Source organism: Garra rufa, chromosome 25 (assembly GCF_049309525.1).
Source record: "Garra rufa chromosome 25, GarRuf1.0, whole genome shotgun sequence".
NCBI lineage: Eukaryota > Metazoa > Chordata > Actinopteri > Cypriniformes > Cyprinidae > Garra > Garra rufa.
Window position 1 is genome coordinate 29,372,614 of NC_133385.1, and position 14,706 is coordinate 29,387,319.

A 14,706-nucleotide genomic window follows, 5' to 3' on the forward strand; every position below is an offset into this window, starting at 1 on the left:
TTATTATTTATCTCTGTTACTCTATTAAAGAGACAACCCACTGAATAACAGTTTGGAACATTCAGTCCATATTAAGTTGAATGCTGACCAATGCTATCTTTATACTCTGTAGGAGTAAGATTTGTTCAAAAACCATGTTAAATTCAACCCCCCCACTACGATAGCCCCATCACCTTTCCACATTCCTCCACCAGCGAAGGCCAAGGGTCTATATTCGGCCCTTTCAAGGTTCAGCGAATGTTTGGGAAAGGTCTGGAATGTGCAATTCCAGGTGACACATCCAGTCCCTGTGGCGGGAAACCTCAGTGTTGTTTCAGAGTCAAAGCGTTAGTGGAATGCGTGTGTTACGAAACATCACATTCCTGGTGTGGGAGCATTGAGAAGTGTGTGCATTCTTGACATCCCCCTGCCTGCTCTATTCCAGATCCCTATTCCAGCAAGTGTAATGAAGCCGAAAATCCTCAATAAAGGCTTTCCTCTCATTAAAAGAGTGGATGGGGCAACATCAATTCCTGTCACCAACAGCTGGGATACAAAAGTAAAAATCCCATTCATATTCGTCATTGAAAAATGTAGGGGCTGAAAATACTGCCTTCTCGATTTTTATCGATTCTCATTTTGATAAACCAAAACTGATTCCTAAACCCAAGAATAGTTTAGTCAATGTTGTTTTGAGCAACATAAACAAAACTTCCCTAAACATTATTTGTAGAGCACCTCCCATCCGATAAATCGCAATAAGCTTTGCACTTTGTTCATTTATATATAAAAATAAGTGTCAACTTTTAAATTTAATCAATTTTACTATGAAATTAAACTATAAACACTGTTTTGACGTTCTTTAATGTGGCGTGACGGATCAATGTCTCTTAGGTTCAAGCGGCAAGTAAACCGGCTCATCTTTACTACTAGTTGCTACACAAAATAACCATGAATGAACATCAAAAGGTGATGAAAGAAACAGTACAACTTACTATAATGTGTCATGCATACATACTGAATAAATAAGCTTTCCATTAATGTATGGTTTGTCAGGATAGGACAATATTTGGCTGAGATACAACTATTTGAAAATCAGAAAAATCTAAATATTGAGATAATCGCCTTCAGAGGTGTCCAAATGAAGTTCTTAGTAAGGCATATTACCAATCGAAAATTAAGTTTTAATATATTTACGGAAGGAAAATTACAAAATATCTTCATGGAACATGATCTTTACTTAATATCCTAATGATTTTGGCCTAAAAGAAAAAAAATATGATTTTGATCCATACAATGTATTGTTGGATATATGTGGTCCAGGTTCACATATATCCAAAAGAATCGATATCGAACCAAATTGAATTAAGATTTGACTAAAATCAAACCAAAAGCTTGTAAATCAAAATCAAAACTGAAGTGAATCTTGAAATTTGCCTCAAATTTTTATTACTCCTGGTATAAACCTTTCAATACAGATGTAATCATGTTAAATTGTCAATTTCATTACAAAATTTAAACAATAAATACCATTTTGTCACTCTTTAATGTGGCGTGACCAACTGCGATAATCGAAACCAAAGTGAATCATGAAATTTGTGTCAATATGCTTTGGTATAAAACTTTCAATACAGATCTACTCAGCTTTGAAATTCTGTCAAGGAAGTCTGTTGAAAATAAAATTGAACTGTAAAATTTGTTTTAATTGACCGATTATCGGCGCCAATATTAAGCATTTATGTGGTTATCGGTATCAGTCATTTTCAAAACCGATTGCCGATAAAATAATTTAAAAGCATTTAAAGAAAGTCAGAGCCCTTCTTATTCTTAATTTTGACATAAATTTACATTTTTACACCCGATATTATATATCGGTTCAAAATATCGGTCTACTTGATCTGCAATAATCTGCATCGCTATCGGCCCTGAAAAACACGGTCGACCCCTCCTCAGCCAAGTATAAACATTTCAATATAGATCTACCATGACTTTCAAGGTTAAGTCATGATATACAGTACACTTGTGCAGAAGTCTTTAAGAAGGTCGTTGAGAAAGTGGGTGGTCGCTGTTGGGTTCGCTCATGGCGTAATTAGTAACGCATTAAACTGCCAATCAATGGCTGGTCTACTTATGCAGTCAAGCAGTGGCACAGATGGGAACTTTGGGGCAACGGCTCTAAGCAACAGTGGCGAACAGCTTGTGGTTTCCAAGGGAGGATATTTATATGGGTGAAGGCCGCCGAAGCATAGCGAACTCACTCTCTCATTACGTGAGCTTTGCTAAATAATTACTCAAGACAGCCTTGGGACATGGAAAGCGTCGACACTCTGAGTTTTCACACGATTGCAAGACTCCTCGCAGAAAGACAACGTCTACGCAAGCGTCCCGCACCAGACAAGCGTTTCAATTAGTATGCGTGCGAATCCGAGTACCATAGGAGATTGATTTTTCAGTCAAGACATGGGAACCGAAGATGAAACAAAGTTACAACGCAGAGGCTTGAGATCTAAGCTCTTTCAGATTTTCAAAGATTATCAAACAACTGAGCTTTGTGAGAAAAGCAGTAAAGGGTGTCAGGATGAGACATGAGAAAATGAGACAGACTAAACCTTTCCCTGAACTGTGATTGTGGAGAATAAAATTAACAGCAGATGCTGAAATGAGGGAGAAAATAGAAGCAGCCCTCGCCTTCAAAAACATTAAGACTTCGCTAAAAATAACATCACTTGTCTCGCAAATTCACACTTTGTGATACTTAAAATGTTTCAGACTGGAGTGAGCAACCAGACAACCGAATCTGGGAATGTAATCTAAACTGCACAATTAACAGCATCCAAAATAAATCAAATCTATGCAAATTCTAGTTTAAAAATGCATTTTATTCATTTTATTCAATACTGAGTTTCATATTTATAATTTACATATAAATAGTACACGTGCCTGTACGCATTAATCATGACTTTCAAAAAGTTATTAAACTATATTTTCAAGATAAAAAAGTATTTTTACAAATAAATTCTTAATTCATCACTTAATGATACTCAGTTTCTTGCAAGGGGTTTTCCAGTTTTTTTCTTCAAGTTTCTGCATGATGGTTGCACCAAATGCTTAAAAAAAATCCTTCTAAGGCTCCCTTACTCTGATATCAGGACAGTTGTACCACCCTGACATGTTTTATGTCTACAGTAGTCAACATTTGAAGTGAATCAAAACCTTTCATCAAAGTTGTCCTAAAACCAAAACAATACCTGGTCTTGTCTTAGGACAACTTTGATGGACTTTTTTGATCCACTTCAAATGTTGACGACTGTATTTCAGATCCCTATTCCAGCAAGTGTAATGAAGCTAAAAATCCCTGATAAAGGCTTTCGTCTCACTAAAAGAGTGGATAGGCCAAATATCAGTTCTGGTCACCAACAGAAAAGCAACCGTTGGGATACAAGAGTTAAAATACCATTCATATTCGCTGAAAAATGTTAGAAATAATGTACACTGTACACATTAATCATGACTTTCAAAAAGTTATTAAAATATATTTTCAAGATAAAATAGTATTTTTTTTTACAAATAAATAATATTAATTCATAAATATAACACTTTATGATACTCGGTTTATTGGAAGGGGTTGTACCATATGACATTTTACAACCTGAAATAACATTGCTTTGTCTTAAAAAGTTAAAACTATCTGATAAACACTCCACTTTTTTTGGAAATAGGCTCATTCTCCAACTCCCCCGAGTTAATAAGTTGAGTTTTACCGTTTTGAAATCCATTCATTCGTTCTCCTGTTCTGGCGATATCACTTTTAGCATAGCTTAGCATAGATCATTGAATCCTATTAGACCAATAGCATCGCGTTCAAAAATGACCAACGAGTTTCCATTTTTGTCCTATTTAAAACTTGACTCTTCTGCAGTTATATCATGTACTAAGACCAGCGGAAAATGTAAAGCTGCGATTTTCTAGGCCGATAAGATTAGGAACTACACTCCCATTCCGGCGTAATAGTCAAGGAAGTTTGCTGCCTTAATATGGCTAAAGCAGGCGGAGTAATATCACGCAGACCCTGAAATTAGTTCCCAGCTAGGTAACATTGGTCACATTGGCAGTTACCTTAGCTGGGAACTAATTTCATGCACTGCAGGCCTAGAAAATCGCAGCTTTACATTTTCCGCCGGTCTTAGTACATGATATAACTACAGAAGAGTCAAGTTTTAAAAAGGACAAATATGGAAACTCGTTGGTCATTTTTGAACGTGATGCTATTGGTCTAATAGGATTCAATGATCTATGCTAAGCTATGCTAAAAGTGATATCGCCAGAACAGGAGAACGGCTGAATGGATTTCAAAACGGTAAAACTCAACTTATTAACTCGGGGGGAGTTGGAGAATGAGCCTATTTCCAAAAAAAGTGAAGTGTTCCTTTAAGAGATTTCACACTTGACTTTGTTCAGGGGTCCTATTATATAATTTCCTGTTTTTTCTTCAAATCTCTGCATGATGGTTGCACCAAATGACTTTGCTTTGGCAAAAGTTGTAGACAAAGTAATTTAATTTAAAAATTACAATTAATTGGGGGAAAAAACATGATATCAGGACAGTTGTACCACCCTGACATTTTATTTTATGCTTATATCAAATCAAATATCAAAATGAATTTTGATTCAGAACTTACATGAAAAAACACATTCATCACAGAATAAGTGTATTTTTATGTATCTCTGAAAAGAGCCATTTTGAGCCACATGCTTTGTCTTTGACTAACGCACATTTTAAACTCAAAAGACAAAATCTTGCATGTCCTTGCAGATTTCCACAGATGATAGCTGCTTTGAGGATGTTGTCAGCTGTCAAGTGTGTTGAGTAAGCAGACAGTGTTTATGGTTGTTATGCTTTTCCATCACATCAGACAGGAGCTGCCATATGAGTCAATGTCAAACACCTTTCACTTCCTGTGAGTACGGTGGAGATGATGCATATCTAACAAACATTTAAATTTAATGCTAATTCTTTCTAGGATTGCCCCAACACAACAAAGCCAAAGAACATCTACAGACTCCCCCATGAACTATTTGTGTTGGAGTTCCATCTTTTTTACAAGGTAATCAACAACCACTAAAAGAGCAAGAGAATAACTGCACCTGCTCTTGAAGGTTAAAATCTCTGAAGACCTCGTTCTTGCCAGAGGACATATTTAAAAACAGACTTCTGAAACACTACAAAGCAATGCAAAGACATTTTCTGAAACACTATATCAAGATAAATGACAAAAAACAGCCTTTTTCCTCAATAACAGATCCTGTATGTTGAAATAACGTGGATGGAATACAGCCTGAATGAGACAGTATTTCATTTGGAGCGCTAAAATCCAATTCTCCAAGATCCTTACAAATATTTTTAGGATTTTAGGAACATTTCGCCAACCTAAATACAATTAATAACACTAATCACTCAATAACTGTCCTTAACCTTCAAAAAATATGGACTACACTCTTAAAAATAAAGGTGCTTCAAAAGGTTCTTCAAGCGTTTTTTTGGTGTCACAAAGAACCATTTAGTCAAAGGTCTTTAAAGAGCCATTTCTTTCTTACCTTTTTATAATCTGAAGAACCTTATTTGCCACAAAGAACCTTTTGTGAAACAGAAAGGTTCTTCAGATGATAATCAATGGCATTGTGAAGCACCTTTATTTTTAAGAGTGCAGATGAATTACTAAACTCTTGAAAATACAGTTCTTCAGTGGCTTTCATGGTTCCACAAGAGGTTCTTTATAGTGACAAAAGGTTTGTTAGATGATTAAAAATGGTTCTTTTAAGAACTTTTCTCTAAAATGTTCTTCGGGGTTAACACAAATGATACTAAGTAATCATTTGAGAAACAAGAACCTTCGATGTAAACGGTACGGCCTAAAAATCATTGTTTTGTACATATTTAACACCACAACTCTCTCTTGGGCATTTTTTCTGAAACGTTACTCCAGCATTCTACTTGCAGTAAGAAAGTAAGTATCTGCTGCCATTTCTAAAATGCAGTGTTTGGAAGCGTTTCTAAAAACCATGGGTCTTTACACAGTACATGACCTTGAGAGCAAATCAAAAGCTTTTCATTGTGCTATCTGGGAATCTTCACACTTTCGAACACATATTTTTGCACCTCCCTGAGTTTGTCAATGGAGTGTGAAAGACAGAAGCTTACACGTCTAGAAACTAGAAAGAACCAGAGATAACGACAGAGAGGTTTTTATCGGATACTTACAAAGCGAGTGAAGGATTTGCATGCGAGGTGAAACTGTCCATCTTGAAGCACAGGAATGTTTACAAACCCTAATGAGAGCTTGTGTGTTTCTCAACATTGATCCAGAGAACTCAATGAAGCTTTAGCGGTCAGCACAGGAGTCAATGAAACTCACTCTGTGCATCAATTTCCAGTAAAAGACCACCTTTCCTACTAGCATGGGATATGAGTGAATCTAAAACTGAAAACAGAACATGCCTAAAATCTAAAGAACGTTTTGAATCTCAAAGGAGATGCTCAATATCTCAAATGCTTCTTAAGATAATTTAAATTCCGCTAAAATTAGGATCCTATGATTTCTGCGATGTGGAAAACGCAGACAGAATCGTGGAATCCAGTCACAAAAATCGAATTTTGTCAAATTTTGGATGAATAAATCCAAAGTAGGTACTAGTACAAAACTGTATTTTAATGAAAATCCTGCATGTTTTGCGTGTCTCTGTGTGAACGAATTTGTGAATTTCTGCCTCTGCCGCCTCAATTTAAGAGTAGATGAACACAAACATTTATTGCTAGAACTGCTTTAAGAGTCACTTCATAAGCATTTTACCATTTCTTGCGAGAAAGCCCACAAAATTCACTCTAAACTTAAAAACTTAACGGTCTTCACAGCAACCGGTTAAAATAAAAGTTTGGTTTAACTTGAAGAAACTGTGACAAAAATACATTATTTAAATGTAATGACGATAGTACTACAACTATTAATAGAATTATTAAAACATTATTTTTTAATGAAAATTTACCAGAAATATTATATTATTTAGATATAGCATAATTTAATTACCAGATTACACAGTATTTCTGAAGATTTTTTTTTTTAATTATTTAGAGATGCTTTTGATTATTAAAATTTAATGAAACCATTAAAACGGGATCCAGAAAATTAATTGAAAACAGAATTTGGTAAAAAATAAAACTTAATTTGAGGGGGAAAATGAAATGTATTTTAATAGAGCATTAAAAATTAAATTTTTGATAAATTGATGTCAATTAACTTTTGATAAATTGCTTTTAAGTTGTGAAAGTTTAGTGATTTCAATTAATTAGACATGCTTTCTTAATGAAATTTAAATATAAAGTTTAATTTAACCATCAAAAAAGGAATTTGGGAAAAAAATAAATGTATTTTTTATTCCTCCAAAGGAAGTTTTGAAAAATCTAAATGGAGATATTTCATATCCTGACTGATAGAAATGAGGTTAGATGGAAAGCAAAGTGAGATGTTTGCTTAAATGTACTGCTCTAAAAAAACTAATAATCTCACATTTCTCTCGTCGTTTCACAAGAAATTTCAATAATGTCTCAAACTATGTCTCAAAAGATTTAAGATACTAGTATGCAATTAAACGTTAAATATCTTATTACAAACTCTAACAATCTAGTTTTCTATGTTCTCTAATCAGTTTGCGTTTTTATAGACATACTGTATTTTTATTTCTCCAAAGAATCATGTTTTCCATTTTATATTTTTGAGGTGACTTGGAAATGACCAAAAAAACAAACAAACAAGCAGGAATCTGACATTTTAAATACAAATATTGAACCCTTGCAACACATTATATTAAATATTATAGCAACAGTTTTTATCAAACCTCAACTCTAGAAAACTTTTGGTGTAAGTGACAGCATTTACTAAAAGTTTAAAACTTTTTATATTTTGGCTGTTTATTTACATGACAACAGTGTTTTGAGCCTTGAAAACGCTAACTTTTGAAAAAGTGCGTTTTAAAGTGCATTTTAGAACATTATAGTTACATTCTCTGTGAAAACTAAAAAAGCGCAAATTTGTGGGTAACCTAGTGTTTCTTTACAAAGGGACGTCGCCTACTACTGGCCTGGCATGATAATGCAGCGCTTCTAGCGGTTTTCTGAAACTTTGATAAACGCAAAGAAAAGAAATTACGTTTTTAAAGTAGGGCTGCTCAATTTTGGCAAAAATCATAATCATGATTATTTTGGTCAATATTGTAATCACGATTGTTTAACACGATTATGACTGGGTCCAAAACTTTATATTAGTGATTAATTTAAAGATAGCAATACAGCAGGAAAAAAAAAACAGTGCTTTAAAAAAAAATACTGAATACTTTTATGCAAGTCTAAAGTAGTCTAACAATACTACAGAAATTGAATGCAATTATTTGAATGTAAAATAAAACAGCGTCTTCACTGTAATAGTTAAACATGCTTCTTATTAAAACTACAAAAGTCCTTCATTCAAGAGCAGTGAGTGATTTTTGTCTGTATTTTTACGTTTTATTAAAATTAAGCACAGAGACAGCAGAAGGAATATTATTTGTTGCTGCTTTAAGTGCTATACGGATCCAATATACTGTTATGCTGATGTTCCACGGGGCAACTTTTTGAGCAATTTTATCGGGCAACTTTTTTTTTGCAATATTGTTTGGGCACTTTCCCATTGAAAATGGGTAACAGATTTCTATCTGGATAATTTAGATCAATCGTGGGCCCTGTATCTCACCTGGTTGCCCATTGACGGCAACATTTGCCAAAGTTGCCCGGCAACATTGCTCAAAAAGTTGCCCAGTGTATCATCAGCCTTAGGCCCCGATCACACCAAACGCGTCTTTTAGTTCTAAGAACGCGAGGCGCACAGCACTGCCTTTTTTGGTGACTTTTAATAAAAGAGCAGTGTGCTGCGGTTTTTTTTTTTTGTTGTTGCTAAGCAACGACCAAAACAGCTGTCCTGTCAGTCAAATCAAAGGATTATAGAATCTTAGTTTTTTGCTGTTAAGTAAACTGTCATATTAGCAGAAACCCTAAAAAATACAGCTCTGGGTTACCCACAATAGACACCAAAGGTTTCTCCTCCATTTCTTGCAGTCTCCGGACTTTTTAAGCAACGGTAAACTTTCGTCACCACAACAGAAGGCCCGCCTCTCCATTCATTCGATTGGACAATGGAAAAGAACGCGAATGACGTTGGGCGTTTTTCCGCTCAGAGTTGATTTTTTTTCAACTTCAGGCGCTCAGAGCGCTCCTGCAAAAACGCGAGGCGCCCGGGGCGCATAAGCAGCGCGCAGAACGCACGCTGCCAACAGAAAACCGTTCAAAAGAGGCGCCTCCAACTGCAAAAACGCGTTCGGTGTGATCGCGGCCTTAGACATGTATTTTCATTCTCAACTGTTGATCATTTAAGACAGTGGTTCTCAATTCCAGTCCTCGCGCCCCCCCGCTCTGCATATTTTGCATGTCTCGCTTAGTTAACACACCTGATTCAGATAACGAGCTCATTAGAAGTGAGGTCCGTGCAGGATGTGTTCCGATTGACATTGCCTGCACAGTGTTCATTGCTCCCTGCTCCCTAAGCGGGGGAAATCTGTTTACTATACTTGAAACATTCATTCACATATTTACGCTACGCCACCGCATGTAGCGTCTTCACGCACAGATGAAACTTACTAGAGAAGTGTGACATAAATGCATCTGTAAATAAATGCATCTTAAATTTACGTCTCGCACGCTTTAATGACCTTCAAATGGAACACATACGCTCGCTTCGAACTAATGAATAATGGCGGAATATCCTGTGATGTCCACTTCGAAGGGCAGTAACGTTGGAATAGAACAAACGTCGGAAGCGATACATGAAACACGCAAAATGTGCAGAGCGGGGGGGCGCGAGGACTGGAATTGAGAACCGCTGATTTAAGACATAACTCACAAGGGTTTACATGAATAATCACCAAGCGCCTCATTTTGAAATATTTTTGCGTGTATTTGACCGTTTAGGCACGCACCTTGAGCTAAAAGATAACTTTACATTTCCGTGTACAGTGCACGTTTTCATTCATGCTATTAAAAACACAACATCAAAGAAACAGTAATAAATCAAGCACGTCCCGTTTTATGGAAGTCACGTTACATGATTTTGCTGATTTGCATGTGAAATTAGGCTTTTATGGAGGAGCGAAATCGCATCACTGGTAAGTGGCGGAATGGGGCGCATTAATCGTTTCATCTCGATTACTGCATTTTCACGATTGTTTGAAGTCAAAATCGAAATAGAAACCGTATTTCGATTAACTGCACAGCCCTACCTTAAAGTCTAAACTCAAGCATCACTAGGTGCGTTTCCGTTACAGATGTGCGCAAAACTTTGGCGCTATTTTATAGGTATTGCAAAATGATGGCATTTCCATTAACCGATGTTATGCAACTAAAGCGTATTTTTTTCCTCTCGCGATAAGTCATGACAACAGATTGTTGTGGGATCTTGGCTATATTTAATCGAATGTGACCTGTAAATGATTTGATTGCTGTTTTGCAAAATATTCCTTTTTTAAACTGAAAAACCAACTCATGCAAGTGTAAAAACTTTTTTGCGATTTATGGGAGTTTTTGCCCAGTTGACAAGTTTCCATTAGCCGTATTTTCAATTTGCGAAATTTAAAGGGTAATGCAAATGCAGCTACTGGCACTCACTTTCCTGTACAATGCAGTTATTCCCAGCACAGCCAGTCACTTTTGACGCTCCCCATGTCCCGTCTCTCTCTCGATCGATGTTTTAGCACCGCACCGCAGTGCGCCTGCATCTCTAATGGACAGCTGTGTTCTCAGACCTGCTGTTTCTCATCAGTAACAGGACGAAGGCTAAACGAAGCCATCTGACAGTACATCACATCAGCATCAGCCTGATCAGCTTAACAAGCCAAGTGCTGAACCGTCACTTTCACCAGAGCTGAGCAGACCTGCTGTCTTTGACTCCACGTCACCAGATTTAAGTTGATTAGTCATGAATAAACATCACGTGCCTTATATTCCACAAGTGCTGCATCTGCGATATTCGCCTGGAGTCGTAAACGCTTGGGAAGGTTTTAAATGTTTGGAATTAGATAATGATATTACACGACTCCTAATGATACACTAACCAGATCTGGTGGTGTGCTGGACTTTAAAGCAGGGCCCAATGTGGTTAAACACCGACTGACAGGGGAATCTGGTTAGATTAAAAGCAAAAAGCGAGTTTAGAAAGGACTGAGCTGTTGAAGAAGCACGATTAATGTGGATCTAAACACGTGGATGCATAATCAAATCCAACTCCATGCGATCATCAATTATGCATTACTGTACATTACGGGCCATGTCTCATTTTTCATGAGGGATGTTTGCAAACGAGAGCCTAAAGTGATTGAAGAATTTCTTAAAAAACTCCTTCAAATAGTCTTCCCTCAGTTTCAGTTTCAGAAGAAATCTCAACATCGTCTCAAACTGTGCTCAGCTTTTCCAAGATAGCAAAGTTTGCAATTCAAAGTCTCATCGTAAAATCAACTATTTCTAATCAAATCTAATTTTCTGTGTTCTCATTTCTTTTATGGCTGCATTTTTTTGAAAAATCACAAGAGACGTTTCATTTCTCAACTGTTTTTCTTGATAGAAATGAGATTAAATGGAGAGCAATGTGAGTTTTGCTGAACTGTTTAGATTTTAAAAGACTCCAAAAATCTCACATAAGATACTGTCTGCAATTAAACATCGAAAAGATCATTATAATCTCGAAGATTTCTCATCAGATACTTGTTTTTTGTCATACGCATATGCTTTTTAAAGTCAAATGTGTTATTTATCCAACAGAAGTTTAGAAAAATCAAAAAAGAGACATTTAATTGATCAACTGTTTCTCTGAATAGAAATGAGATTAAATGGAGAGCGTTGAACAGCTCAGATGTTACTTCTGAGAAAAAGACTCCGATAATCTCATTTGTGGCTCATCTAACGTTTCTCAGAAGAGGTCTCAACAGTCTCAAATTGTGCTCAGATCTTCATTAGATACCAAAGTCTCATTATAAACTCAGATTTCTCATCAGATACTTGTTTTTTGTCATGCGCATATGCTTTTCTAAAGTTAAATTTGTTATTTATCCAAAATAGGTTTAAAAAAAATCACAAAGGAGATGTTTCTCAACTGTTTCTCTCGATAGAAATGAGATTAAATGGAGAGCAAAGTGAGTTTTGCTTCAATGAACAGCTCAGATTTTACTTCTGGGAAAAAGACTCCAATAATCTCATTTGTGCCTCATCTAATGTTTCTCAGAAGAGGTCTCAACAGTCTCAAATTGTGCTCAGATCTTCATTAGATACCAAAGTCTCATTATAAACTTGAAGATTTCTCATCAGATACTTGTTTTTTGTCATACGCATATGCTTTCTAAAGTTAAATTTGTTATTTATCCAAAATAGGTTTAAAAAAAAAAATCACAAAGGAGATGTTTCTCAACTGTTTCTCTCGATAGAAATGAGATTAAATGGAGAGCAAAGTGAGTTTTGCTTCAATGAACAGCTCAGATTTTACTTCTGGGAAAAAGACTCCAATAATCTCATTTGTGTACCATCTAAAGTTTCAGAACAGATCTAAACAGTCTCAAACTGTCCTCAGATATTCATAGACACCAAAGTCTCCTTATGAACTCGAAGACTTCTCATCAGATACTTGTTTTTTGTCATACGCATATGCTTTCTAAAGTCAAATTCGTTATTTATCCAAAAGAGACGTTTAATTTCTCAACTGTTTCTCTAGATAGAAATGAGATTAAATGGAGAGCAATGTGAGTTTTGCTGAACTGTTTAGATTTTAAAAGACTCCAAAAAACTCACATTTGTCTAATCTGGAGTTTCAGACCAAATTGTATCGATGTCTCAAACTGCACTTAGATTTTCCAAGATACTGGCTGCAATTAAATGTTGAAAAGCTCATTATAATATCGAAGATTTCTCATCTGATACTTGTTTTATGTCATAAAACAGTTTCTCTATATAGAACTGAGATTAAATGGAGAGCGTTGAACAGCTCAGATGTTACTTCTGAGAAAAAGACTCCGATAATCTCATTTGTGCCTCATCTAATGTTTCTCAGAAGAGGTCTCAACAGTCTCAAATTGTGCTCAGATCTTCATTAGATACCAAAGTCTCATTATAAACTCAGATTTCTCATCAGATACTTGTTTTTTGTCATGCGCATATGCTTTCTAAAGATAAATTTGTCATTTATCCAAAATAGGTTTAAAAAAAACCACAAAGGAGATGTTTCTCAACTGTTTCTCTTGACAGAAATGAGATTAAAAGGAGAGCAAAGTGAGTTTTGCTTACATTAACAGCTCAGATGTTACTTCTGAGAAAAATACTCCAATAACCTCATTTTGGTCTCATCTAAAGTTTCAGAAGAGATCTCAACAGTCTCAAACTGTGCTCAGATCTTCAAAGATACCAAAGTCTCATTATAAACTTGAAGATTTCTCATCAGATATTTGTTTTTTGTCATACGCATATGCTCTCTAAAGTCAAATTCGTTATTTATCCAAAAGAAGTTTAGAAAAATCACAAAAGAGACGTTTAATTTCTCAACTGTTTCTCTAGATAGAAATGAGATTAAATGGAGAGCAAATTGAGTTTTGCTTGAGTTAACAGCACAGATTTGACTTCTGAGAAAAATACTCCAGTAACCTCATTTGTGCCTCATTTTAAAGTTTTCAAATTGTGCTCAGATTTTCAAAGATATCAAAGTCTCATTAAAAACTCATACACATTCATTATATACAGCTCCTTAATATGCTTTCTGAAGTCAAATTTGTTATTTCTCTAAAATAAGTTTAGAAAAATCACAAAGACGTTTAATATCTTAACGGTTTCTCTAAAATGACACAATACTCTCATGTTTCTCCTCTAGACTTTTAGAAAATATCAAATTGTGCTCAGGTTTACCAAAATCTGCAATCAAAACATCCCATTCTAACCTCATTGCTTATCAAATTAATCCAAGACATTCATTTCATAGATTTCTACAAATTTTAGGAGAAAGATCTGAATCAGGCTTGATGTTTAAAGTAACTATTAAGTCTCCAGAGAGATTAAACAGCAGCCTCTACGCAGTGAAGTTTTCCTCTAGATGTTAAATGACTTTGACCCTGAGCTCTCTGCGCTCTAACAGACGAGTCCGCAGCGGCTCGCAAACAACAGGTTGATCTGAAGCCACAGGTTGATTTACAGCTGCGAGCGAACATGCATTGAACTCCGTTCTCTTACCTCATAAAACACACAGCTCCTCTCGGCTTCGACTGCTACTTCCACACAAACGCAGAAATATCCTGTAGCTCCACAAAGACAGATGCAGCTCTTCAGTGAGTGTGAGACAGATGTGCAGATGTTGTGTCGCAGTGAGTGTGTTCTGCTCTTGAACGCTCCTCGGGAATGCTCCTCCGGCGCTGACAGCACTTCCCACTCACAGCTACAGCTCCCTCTCCCTCTCTCTCTCTCTCTCTCTCTCTCTCTCTCTCACTGAACTGTGCTGACATGGCAAAACTCCGCCCATATCTCCAGGTAGGAGGAGTGTCTTGTTTTTTTTTTTCCAGCAGTTTCTGTCACTCACTGTTGACGCCCATCTTTATGAGGACATACAGGACAGTGCTTACTTA

At 36.1% G+C, this 14,706-nt stretch overlaps 1 protein-coding gene across 1 annotated transcript in view; it reads right to left on the reverse strand.

Moving 5' to 3' along the window:
• The window catches only part of rassf7a (Ras association domain family member 7a), a 38,002-nt gene extending 23,520 nt beyond the window's left edge, over positions 1-14,482 (reverse strand). Inside the window, exon 1 of the mRNA XM_073831502.1 lies at positions 14,318-14,482. The gene's annotated coding sequence lies outside the window, so the exon portion shown is untranslated. The remainder of the gene's footprint in view (positions 1-14,317) is intronic.
• Between the last annotated feature and the right edge of the window lie 224 nt (positions 14,483-14,706).